The sequence below is a fragment of the Amblyraja radiata genome, chromosome 24, assembly GCF_010909765.2.
Source record: "Amblyraja radiata isolate CabotCenter1 chromosome 24, sAmbRad1.1.pri, whole genome shotgun sequence".
In the NCBI taxonomy this organism is placed as follows: domain Eukaryota; kingdom Metazoa; phylum Chordata; class Chondrichthyes; order Rajiformes; family Rajidae; genus Amblyraja; species Amblyraja radiata.
Genome location: NC_045979.1, coordinates 34,617,956 through 34,628,748, shown reverse-complemented (window position 1 = coordinate 34,628,748; position 10,793 = coordinate 34,617,956). Strand labels below are relative to the sequence as shown.

The 10,793-nt window shown below is 47.3% G+C and overlaps 1 long non-coding RNA gene across 1 annotated transcript; it reads right to left on the bottom strand.

Moving 5' to 3' along the window:
• Positions 1–1,550: 1,550 nt before the first annotated feature.
• Positions 1,551–10,267, bottom strand: LOC116987014. The gene is made up of 3 exons (XR_004415620.1): positions 10,230–10,267; positions 3,442–3,583; positions 1,551–1,740 (listed from the first exon to the last, which is right to left on the bottom strand). It is a non-coding gene; the product is annotated as an uncharacterized LOC116987014 (long non-coding RNA).
• Positions 10,268–10,793: the final 526 nt, after the last annotated feature.

The following is a 10,793-nucleotide window of genomic DNA, read 5'->3' as shown; positions in this document are numbered from 1 at the left end:
CACCATCGATGTCAGGCTAACTGGTCTATAATTCCCTGTTTTCTCTCTCCCGCCTTTCTTAAAAAGTGGGATAACATTAGCTACCCTCGAATCCACAGGAACGGATCCTGAGTCTATAGAAAATTATCACCAATGTTATGTTCTGCTGTCTTTTGGGTGAATGTCAGGATGTACAGACCTGCCTGCAAACATAGGTACAGAATTCGGCCATTTGCTCCATCGAGTCTACTCCGCCATTCAATCATGGATGATGTATCTTTCCCCCTCCATCCCATTCTCCTGCCTTCTTCCCACAACTTTTGTCACCCTGAGTAAACATGTCAATCTCCAATTTAAAAATATCCATTGACTAGGCCTCCACAGCCGCCTGTGGCAATGAATTCCGCAGATTCATCACCCTCTGGCTAAAGAAATTCCTCCTGTAGCGGACAAGGTAGATTGGACATAGGTGGGGTGTGGTGATGCTGTAGGGTCAAGGTGATGAGATTTGTACATCTCCAACTGGTGAACATCCTCTCTGGCCCTGAAAAGCTAAACGATGATTATTGGGCGTCATTCCGTCAGAATAACAATATTGAAATAACGATTACCCTTCATGTTTATCTTATTCTTCTAACGCGTGTCCACATTTCAATACTTGTAATCATTTAACCGTTTTTATAACCCCCTTTGTTCAATGGTTCAATGATACTTTATTGTCTCATGCACATGCGTACAGTGAAATTTCTTTTGTATAGAATTCAGTAAAAATCTTACTTTATATAAGCACAGCTGAAGCTAAGAACAAGCGTATTAATAGCAGATTATATGATGCAGTACACAAGAGTTGCCACATTTCTGGCAGTATCTTATATTCTTAAACATCAAAGTTGTCAAAAAGCAGAGTCTTATTTTGGGCTTATAGGCCCGTTGTCATGGAGACGGCACTGGGTGGGAGTTGCGGGGGTCGACCTGGCCTGGCGATGTTGTCGGTGTCGGCACCACCCAGCCAGCTCACCGGCGCTGTTCCTCTCCTTCCTCCACCACTGCCGACCCCATCTCCAAGGTCTCGGCTGTTCTTTTCCTTGAATAACAATTAAAACACAGTTTATAATCTCTACCATCAAATTTTACCCGTGGAAATGACCCAGGGCGGCACAGTGGCGCAGCGGTATAGTTGCTGCCTTACAGCGCCAGGGACCCGCGTTTGATCATGACTACGGGTGCTGTCTGTACGGAGTTTGTATGTTCTGCCTGTGACAGCGTGGGTTTTATCCGGGTGCTCCGGTTTCTTACCACAATCCAAAGACGTGTAGTTTTGTAGATTAATTGGCCTCTATATAATTGTAAATTGTCCCTCGTGTGTAGGATAGTGCGAGTGTACGGGGTGACCATTGGTCGGCGCGGACTTGATAGGCTGTGTACCCTTTAATAAAATTTGACAATGTGCACTTTAACCACATGTGATTTTTTCTATTACAAATCTCAAATTGTGGAATACAGAGGCAAATAAATAAATGAAGGGTCTTTGTCCCAAACATTATGGAGGGCACTGTATGTCCACACTTTATCTCTACAATTCTAAAGTAAATTCCCATCATTTCCAATTGAATTTAATGTGAACACCAGAGTGAAGAGATTGCAAACTTTTACCTTTTAAAAGTTGTCACACAGCTGATGGAAACCGGGAAGAGAAGCAGAACTCCAAAGATTACCCAGCGTAACACACCCCAAACACGGCGAACATTCAGCACGATGTCCCTGGAAATCCAAGGAAATATTATTACTTCCACACAGAGTTATCAGAGATCAACTCTGGCAATTTTCTTTCATCATATTGCACACGGAATCATCCAGTGTGATCCAAGGTTGTGGCGTAGACATTGGTGAGATGTTTATATCGCAACATGCACCAATTCCTTGGAGGTGTTCCATGACTACATACATTAACAACTTAGATGTTCATGTTGGTGGTCAGACATAGAGCAGGAAAACATGTCCTTTGACCCAATTTCCCCACGCCGACCAAGATGCTCTTATCTACACTAGTCCCATCTGCCAGCCTTAGATGTTAATGTTGGAAGTATGATTAATGAGTTTACGGATGACACCAACATTGTATCATTTTGGATAGTACGATAATCATAGACCACAGAGGGATAAGAAGCAACTGGTATGTTGGGCAGAGCAATGCCAGCAGGTATTGAACCGTGATAAGTGTGGAGTTATTTGTTTTTGGCATCATATAAGGGTAGACATTCACAATGGTAGGGCCACTGGGTGTACTAAGGACAGAGGGACTTTAGTCAGGGCCAAGGAGTATTTATCAATGGACTGGAATGTGATCAGCCACGCTTTCTCAAAGTACTGGGACTTTGAGTCACTGACCTGTGTCGAGGCGATGAACCACGAGTCCCTGGTGGTCGATGCTTCCGGAGGCAGAGTTGGTGTGGTGGTTCCTGAGGTGGTCGTGACCATATTTTAATCCAGTTTAGTTTAGTTTTGATATATAGCGCGGAAACAGGCCCGACGGCCCATGGAGTCCGCACCGAGCAGCGATCCTCGCACACTAACACTAGCTGACACACACTAGGGGCAATTGACACATACTCCAAGCCAATCTACTTACATACCTGTATGTCTTTGGAGTGTTGGAGGAAACCAAAGATCTCAGAGAAAACCCATGCGGTCACGGGGATAACGTACAAACTCCGTACAGGCAGCACCTGTAGTCGGGATCGAACCTGGGTCTCCGGCGCTACAAGCGTTGTAAGGCAGCAACTCTACCGCCGCGCCACCGTGCACCCCCCCCCCCCCCCCCCCACCCCACCCCCCCCCCCCCCCCCCCACACACACACACACACCAAAGTGGTGAGGATATCTGGGTGATATGTTTGAGACCCTTGTGAAGATAAAGTGAATGAAGTCTTTGAACATTAAATGTTTAAAATCACATCCTGTGCCACTTTAGTGATGTGTGGGTGATGCTTCAGTTGGGACTGATCTTGCTCTGTGTGGGGAGTTTCTTGATTCGAATCTCAAACCTGAGATTTGAGCAAGGATCCTTCCTAGGCCACCATAGATGTTACCAAGCCCTTGATCTAGACATGAGGCTCGCCCATTGAGATGTCAGCTCAGCTGTAGAGTTGCTGCCTCACAGCGCAGGAGACCCGGGTTCGATCCTGATACCGGTGCTGTCAGAGCAGAGTTTGTACGTTCTCCCTGTGATCGCAAGAGTTTACTCTGGGCTCTCCAGTTTCCTCCCACATTCCAAAGACGTGCGGGTTTGTAGTAAGTTGTCCCTAGTGTGTAGAACAGAACTGGAGTATGGGGTGATCGCTGCTGAGCGCGGACTCGGTGGGCCAAAGGGTCCATTTCCACGCTGTATCTTTGAACTGAGCTGAATTGAACTTAACTAATTTGTTCTCAGGTGAGGCTGAGTTGGCTCTTCGAGTTACTAACCTGTTTGGAAGTGTTGAACCCTGAGACTCAGTGGAACTTGCTGCCTCGGTGGTTGGTGCATCTTGAGGCAGGGTTGTCCGAGCCCTTGTGTTTATTGTTGCAGAGGTGGTGGTGACCATGTCTGGGCGGCTTGTTTGAGACCCTTGTGGAGATAAAGTGAATTAAGTTTTTGAACATTAAATGTGTGAAAGCACGTTCTGTGCCACTTTAGTGAGGTGTGGGAGATGCCTCAGTTGGGAGCGCTCTTGCTCTGTGTGGGGAGATTCCTGGGTTCAAATCCCAATCCAGAGATTTGAGCAAAGATCCTTCAGAGGCCACCATAGATGGACCAAGCCTCTTGATCTAGACAGGAGGCTTACCCATTAAGATGCCACCAGATGGTCACAAGCATTCAGAGACTTCTTTCATGCCCTTCAGAGTCCCACAGGCTGTGTTATCTGCCTGCTGCTAGAGTTAGGCCCATGTCTTCTACATTGGAGAAGAACTTAAAGTGGGAGCGGGTGGATCCATGGACTATTTTCATTTTACGGACTGAATTAGAAATAATGCAATTGGGTTGGAGGTATCTACCTGAAACATTAACTCTCGTTTTCTCTCCACAGATGCTGCCCAACCCGTTGAGTATCTCATCTTATACAGTTTGTGTGGCTCAGTGTAAAGTCTATATCACTTATCTCATGAGGATTCTTCGTTCATACGTTATAGAAACATAGATAATATGTGCAGGAGGAGGCCATACAGCCCTTCGAGCCTGCACCACCATTCATTGTGATCAGGGCTGAACGTCCCCAATCAATAACCCGTGCTTGCCTTCTCCTCATATCCCTTGATTCCACTAGCCCCTGGAGCTCTATCTAGCTCTCTCTTAAATCCATCCATTGATTTGGCCTCCACTGCCCTCTGTGGCAGGGAATTCCACAAATTCACAACTCTCTGGGTGAAAAAGTTTTTTCTCACCTCAGTCTGAAATGGCCTCCCCTTTATTCTAAGACTGTGGCCCCTGGTTCTGGACTTGCCCAACATTGGGAAATGTTTTCCTTCATCAAGCTTGTCCAGTCCTTTTATAATTTTATAAGTTTCTATTAGAAACCCACTCATCCTTCTAAACTCCAGTTTTGAGCCTAGTCTTTTCAATCTTTCCTCATATGACAGTCCCGCCATCCCAGGGATCAATCTCGTGAACCTATGCTGCACTGCCTCAATCACAAGGATGTTCTTCCTCAAATTAGACCAAAACTGTACACAATACTCCAGATGTGGTCTTACCAGAGCCCGATTTAACTGCAGAAGAACCTCTCTACTCCTATACTGAAATCCTCTTGTTATGAAGTTCATGTGATAGGGGCAGAATGCGGCCATTTGGCTTATTTTTGTCTACTCCGCCATTCAATCATGGCTGATCTATCTCTCCCTCTCAACCCCATTCTCTTCCCTTCTCCCCATATCGCTTGACACTCATACTAATCGAGAACCTGTGAATCTTAAAAATACCCAATGATTTGGCCTTCATTGGAAACATGGTAAAAGCTTTTCCCTGTACTCAGCAGGTCAGGCAGCATCTGTGGAAGGAATGAATAGACGATGTTTAAGGTTGGGTCCCTTCTTCAGATGTTGTGTGTGTGATAGAAACATAGAAACATAGAAATTAGGTGCAGGAGTAGGCCATTCGGCCCTTCGAGCCTGCACCGCCATTCAATATGATCATGGCTGATCATCCAACTCAGTATCCCGTACCTGCCTTCTCTCCATACCCTCTGATCCCCTTAGCCACAAGGGCCACATCTAACTCCCTCTTAAATATAGCCAATGAACTGGCCTCGACTACCCTCTGTGGCAGGGAGTTCCAGAGATTCACCACTCTCTGTGTGAAAAAAGTTCTTCTCATCTCGGTTTTAAAGGATTTCCCCCTTATCCTTAAGCTGTGACCCCTTGTCCTGGACTTCCCCAACATCGGGAGCAATCTTCCTGCATCTAGCCTGTCCAACCCCTTAAGAATTTTGTAAGTTTCTATAAGATCCCCTCTCAATCTCCTAAATTCTAGAGAGTATAAACCAAGTCTATCCAGTCTTTCTTCATAAGACAGTCCTGACATCCCAGGAATCAGTCTGGTGAACCTTCTCTGCACTCCCTCTATGGCAATAATGTCCTTCCTCAGGTTTGGAGCTCATCAATGAGGATCGGCGGTTGGGTGTGACAGTGACGGGGAGGGGGAGAGGGTGAAAGGGGACCAGAGGGTCTGGCTGTTCCCCTGCTCCAGTGAGGGGCGGCAGAGGTTCTGGACCCGGAGCGATCGTCTTTGGGGAAATGAACCGCCAGCAGCAGAACCGCCGATCCTCATTGATGAGCTCCCCCCCCCCCCCCCCCCCCCCCCCCCCCCCCCCCACACTGCTCCTGGGACAGTAAATCCCAGTAAATGTGCTCCCCCCCCCTCCTTCACCCCGACCCCCGGGGATGTGGCACCGAGTCACCATCAGGACCGAGGCCGGGAATTCCCAGGCTGGAATGTTCACATCTGGGAGAGTGAGGAGAGATCGTCAACGTACCTTCAGAAACCTTCAGTGAGATGGCGGTCCTTTCATTGCTTGAAAATATTCCCTTTACAATCACACACCAGTAGTGTCCTTCATCACTGTTCTCCAGGTTGTCGATGGTTACTGAAACTATCCGTTGTGTTTTGTTATCAGTCATCGATGTTCTCCCTCGTCGTGGGCGATCAGTAGAAACCACGGTAGAAGATGACAGGAAATAATCACCTTTACTCCATAGCTAGTCGTTGTCTCTGTATTTCCGATCGTACCGACATTCCACAGTGACCGACTGCCCCAACTCTCCCCTCACCTCCTTGGGTCCAGTTATTCCCCTTGACCCTCTTGGCACATTAATGATGAAAGATCACTCACACTGCAGCAACACAAGCTGAGGTTTAACAATAAAAAACATGTCATTTGTGCTGTTCAGACAGGTTCATGGTTTCGCATAGATCATGTGTAGCAAGGAACTGCAGGTGCTGGTTTACACCAAAGATAGACACAAAGAGCTGGAGTAACTCAGCGTGACAGGCAGCAGCTCTGGAGAAACCGACGGGTGATGTTCCCTCACCCATTCTTTCTCTCCAGAGATGCTGCCCGTCCCGCTGAGTTACTCCAGCATTTTGTGTCCTTAATAATGGAGATGGCTCTGCTGATGCTCCGCTTCTGATAGATCTCCAACAGGAAAGGGAGTGGAGCACCAATGATCCTACTGGCTGTCTTCACTATCCTGTTAAGTTGTTTTTGTTCATAAGCCTTGCTGCCCCCAAACCAGTAAGTGATGCCGTAGGTCAGTATACTCTCGATGGTGCCCCTGTAGAAGGTCCTTAGGTGAACAGTAGGGAGACCTGCTTTTCTTAGTCTCCGGAGAGGGTGGAGCCCTCTGGATACATGGATATGACAGGTTTGAAGGGACATGGACCGAACGTGGACAGGTGGGACTAGTGTTGCTGAGACATGTTGGCCGGTGTGGGCAAGTTGGGCCGAAGGGCCTGTTTCCAGACTGTATCACTCTATGACTCTAACACGTATGAAACTCTGCAGATTCAGGAGCTGGGGTGGAGACACATCATCACATCAGTCCAGGTCAGCTCACAAGCCACAAGCCAAATGCCTTGAAGGAGAACTCAGAGGCAGGGGAAAGCAAAGTGTGTAGAACAGCTTGAGCAGCTGAGTCTGTTGTAAGGCAGCTGGTTTTTCTCAGAAGGGAGAGGTTACCACAACTTCTCCAAATGCTAAATTGTACAGTCACTCTGGTGCTTCCTCATTTGAGATGCTCGCCTGTTCCCAATGGCTGGCTTTCACAGGTTTTTTCTTTGAATGTGCTAAGGTTTATGTTCAACATTTCCCATTGCAGTGCGTGGAGGGAGTGCCGTGTGTCTTTGATCGACACTAAATGCTGGAGTAACGCAGCGGGTCAGGCGGCATCTCTTGAGAGAAGGAATGGGTGACGTTTCGGGTCGAGACCCTTCTTCAGACCAACAGTCAGGGAGGGAGGAAGTGAAGAGATATGCAAGGGGTAAAGCATTTAGCTGATCTGCTGTCAAGTCACTGAGAAAGTTCACCTGGAGATAGTTTGCACCAGAATAGTGGAGCAAACTCTCTGTTCTGGGGGCAAGAGTTACACCTACACCCATAATCAACAAGGCCAGCTGTGGGGTCATTTTCTACAGGGAGTTACTGTGTGCAATTTGGCTGCACACAGCATCACAACAGTCATTAGTGCAGGGAAGAACAAGTGTGCAAGCACTTTATATTTAGCAGCTCGTAGCCCAGTAGTCTGCTCTGTGGCTCAAAATTATTCAAGATGCTAGTAAATAATTCTGAAGAACAGATCATAAGTTCATTATTATTAACTAGGAGCAGAATTAGGCCATTTGGCCCATCAAGTCTATTCTCCTCCAATCAATCATGGCTGATCTATCTTTCCCTCTCAACTAAATCCCCCTGCCTTCTCCCCAGGACTCCTGACACCAGTACTAATCAAGAATCTATCTATCTCTGCCTTAGAAATACCTATTGATGGCCTCCACAATCTGTGGCAATTAATTCCACCGTTTCTGTCTCAAGAAATTCCTCCTCATCTCCTTCCTAAAGCAACGCCCTTTAATTCTGAGGCTGCGACCTCTGGTCCTAGACTCTCCCACTAGTGTAAACATCCTCACCCCATCCACTCTATCCAGGCCTTTCACTATTCAGTAAATTTCAATGAGGTCCACAAGGCAATGCTGGCTGTAGATAGTTATCTCCTTTCTCCACAGGGAGCTAGCTGTGTGCAACTTGGCTGCACACAACACGACAACAACCGCTGATGGAAGTCTCTACAGGAACTAACGAGTGTTGAGCAATTTATCATCAGCTCCCCACACAGTACAGAGAAGTCTGTGGTTACAAAAAATTCAAGGCGCTGGTAAATAATTCTAAAGAACAGAGCATTTTGTAAAACAACGATTTACCTGGTGTGAGACCAACAGCGACAAGAACCAACAGAGCGACTGTTCCCCTGGATCTGGGCTGTTTCTGGTGGGTGAATTCTCCCTGTCCCACCGCCATGTAGAAACATAGAAACATAGAAAATAGGTGCAGGAGTAGGTCATTCGGCCCTTCGGGCCTGCACCGCCATTCAATATGATCATGGCTGATCATCCAACTCAGTATCCTGTACCTGCCTTCTCTCCATACCCCCTGATCCCTTTAGCCACAAGGGCCACATCTAACTCCCTCTTAAATATAGTCAATGAACTGGCCTCAACTACCTTCTGCGTGAGAGAATTCCACAGATTCACCACTCACTGTGTGAAAAAAGTTTTCCTCATCTCGGTCCTAAAAGATTTCCCCTTTATCCTTAAACTGTGACCCCTTGTTCTGGACTTCCCCAACATCGGGAACAATCTTCCTGCATCTAGCCTGTCCAACCCCTTAAGAATTTTGTACGTTTCTATAAGATCCCCAACGTCCCCAATCAATAACCCGTGCCTGCCTTCTCCCCATATCCCTTGATTCCACTAGCACCTGGAGCTCTATCTAGCTCTCTCTTAAATCCATCCATTGATTTGGCCTCCACTGCCCTCTGTGGCAGGGAATTCCACAAATTCACAACTCTCTGGGTGAAAAAGTTTTTTCTCACCTCAGTCTGAAATGGCCTCCCCTTTATTCTAAGACTGTGGCCTCTGGTTCTGGACTTGCCCATCATTGGGAACATTTTTCCTTCATCAAGCTTGACCAGTCCTTTTATAATTTTATAAGTTTCTATAAGAAACCCACTCATCCTTCTAAACTCCATTTTTGAGCCTAGTCTTTTCAATCTTTCCTCATATGACAGTCCCGCCATCCCAGGGATCAATCTCGTGAACCTACGCTGCACTGCCTCAATCACAAGGATGTTCTTCCTCAAATTAGACCAAAACTGTACACAATACTCCGGATGTGGTCTTACCAGAGCCCGATACAACTGCAGAAGAACCTCTCTACTCCTATACTGAAATCCTCTTGTTATGAAGTTCATGTGATAGGGGCAGAATGCAGCCATTTGGCCCATTTTTGTCTACTCCGCCATTCAATCATGGCTGATCTATCTCTCCCTCTCAACCCCATTCTCTTCCTTCTCCCCATATCGCTTGACACTCATACTAATCGAGAACCTGTGAATCTTAAAAATACCCAATGATTTGGCCTTCATTGGAAACATGGTAAAAGCTTTCCCCTGTCCCTCAGTACAGACGACAACAATAAACTGAGCTCATGAATCACCAAAGTTTGTGAGACACAAGGAAATGCAGGTGCTGGAATCTTGAGCAAAACACAAAGTGCTGGAGTAACTCAGCAGGTCAGGCAGCATCTGCGGAAGGAATGAATAGACGATGTTTAAGGTTGGGTCCCTTCTTCAGGTGTTGTGTGTGTGGTGGGTGTGACAGTGACGGGCAGGGGAAGAGTGTGAGGGGGCACGAGAGGTTCTGGTTGTTCCCCTGCTCCAGTGAGGGGCGGCAGAGGTTCTGGACCCGGAGCGATCGTCTTTGGGGAAATGAGCCGCAGCAGCAGAACCGCCGGTCCCCCCCCCCCACACACACACACACACACACTGCTCCTGGGACAGTGGGCTCTTGGTGTGGCCCCATGAGCCGGGACCCCAGTAAATGTGCTCCCCCCTCCTTCACCCCGACCCCCGGGGATGTGGCACCGAGTCACCGTCAGGACCGAGGCCGGGAATTCCCAGGCTGGAATGTTCACATCTGGGAGAGTGAGGAGAGATCGTCAACGTACCTTCAGAAACCTTCAATAAGATGGAGGTCCTTTCATTGCTTGATAATATTCCCTTTACAATCACACACCAGTGGTCTCCTTCATCACTCTGCTCCAGGTTGTCGATGGTGACTGAAACTATCCGTTGTGTTTTGTCATCACTCATCGATGTTCTCCCTCGTTGTGGGTCATCAATAGAAACCACGGTAGAAGATGACAGGTAATAATATCCTTTACTCCATCGCTTGTCGTTGTCTTTGTATTTCCGACCATACCGACATTCCACAGTGACCGACTGCCCCAACTCTCCCCTCACCTCCTTGGGTCCAGTTATTCCCTTTGACCCTGTTGGCACATTAATGATGAAAGATCACTCACACTGCAGCAACACAAGCTGAGGTTTAACAATAAAAAACATGTCATTTACTCTGTTCACACAGGTTCATGGTTTCGCATAGATCATGTGTAGCAAGGAACTGCAGGTGCTGGTTTACACCAAAGATAGACACAAAGAGCCGGAGTAACTCAGCGGACAGGCAGCATCTCTGGAGAAACCGACGGGTGATGTTTCCTCGCCCATTCCTT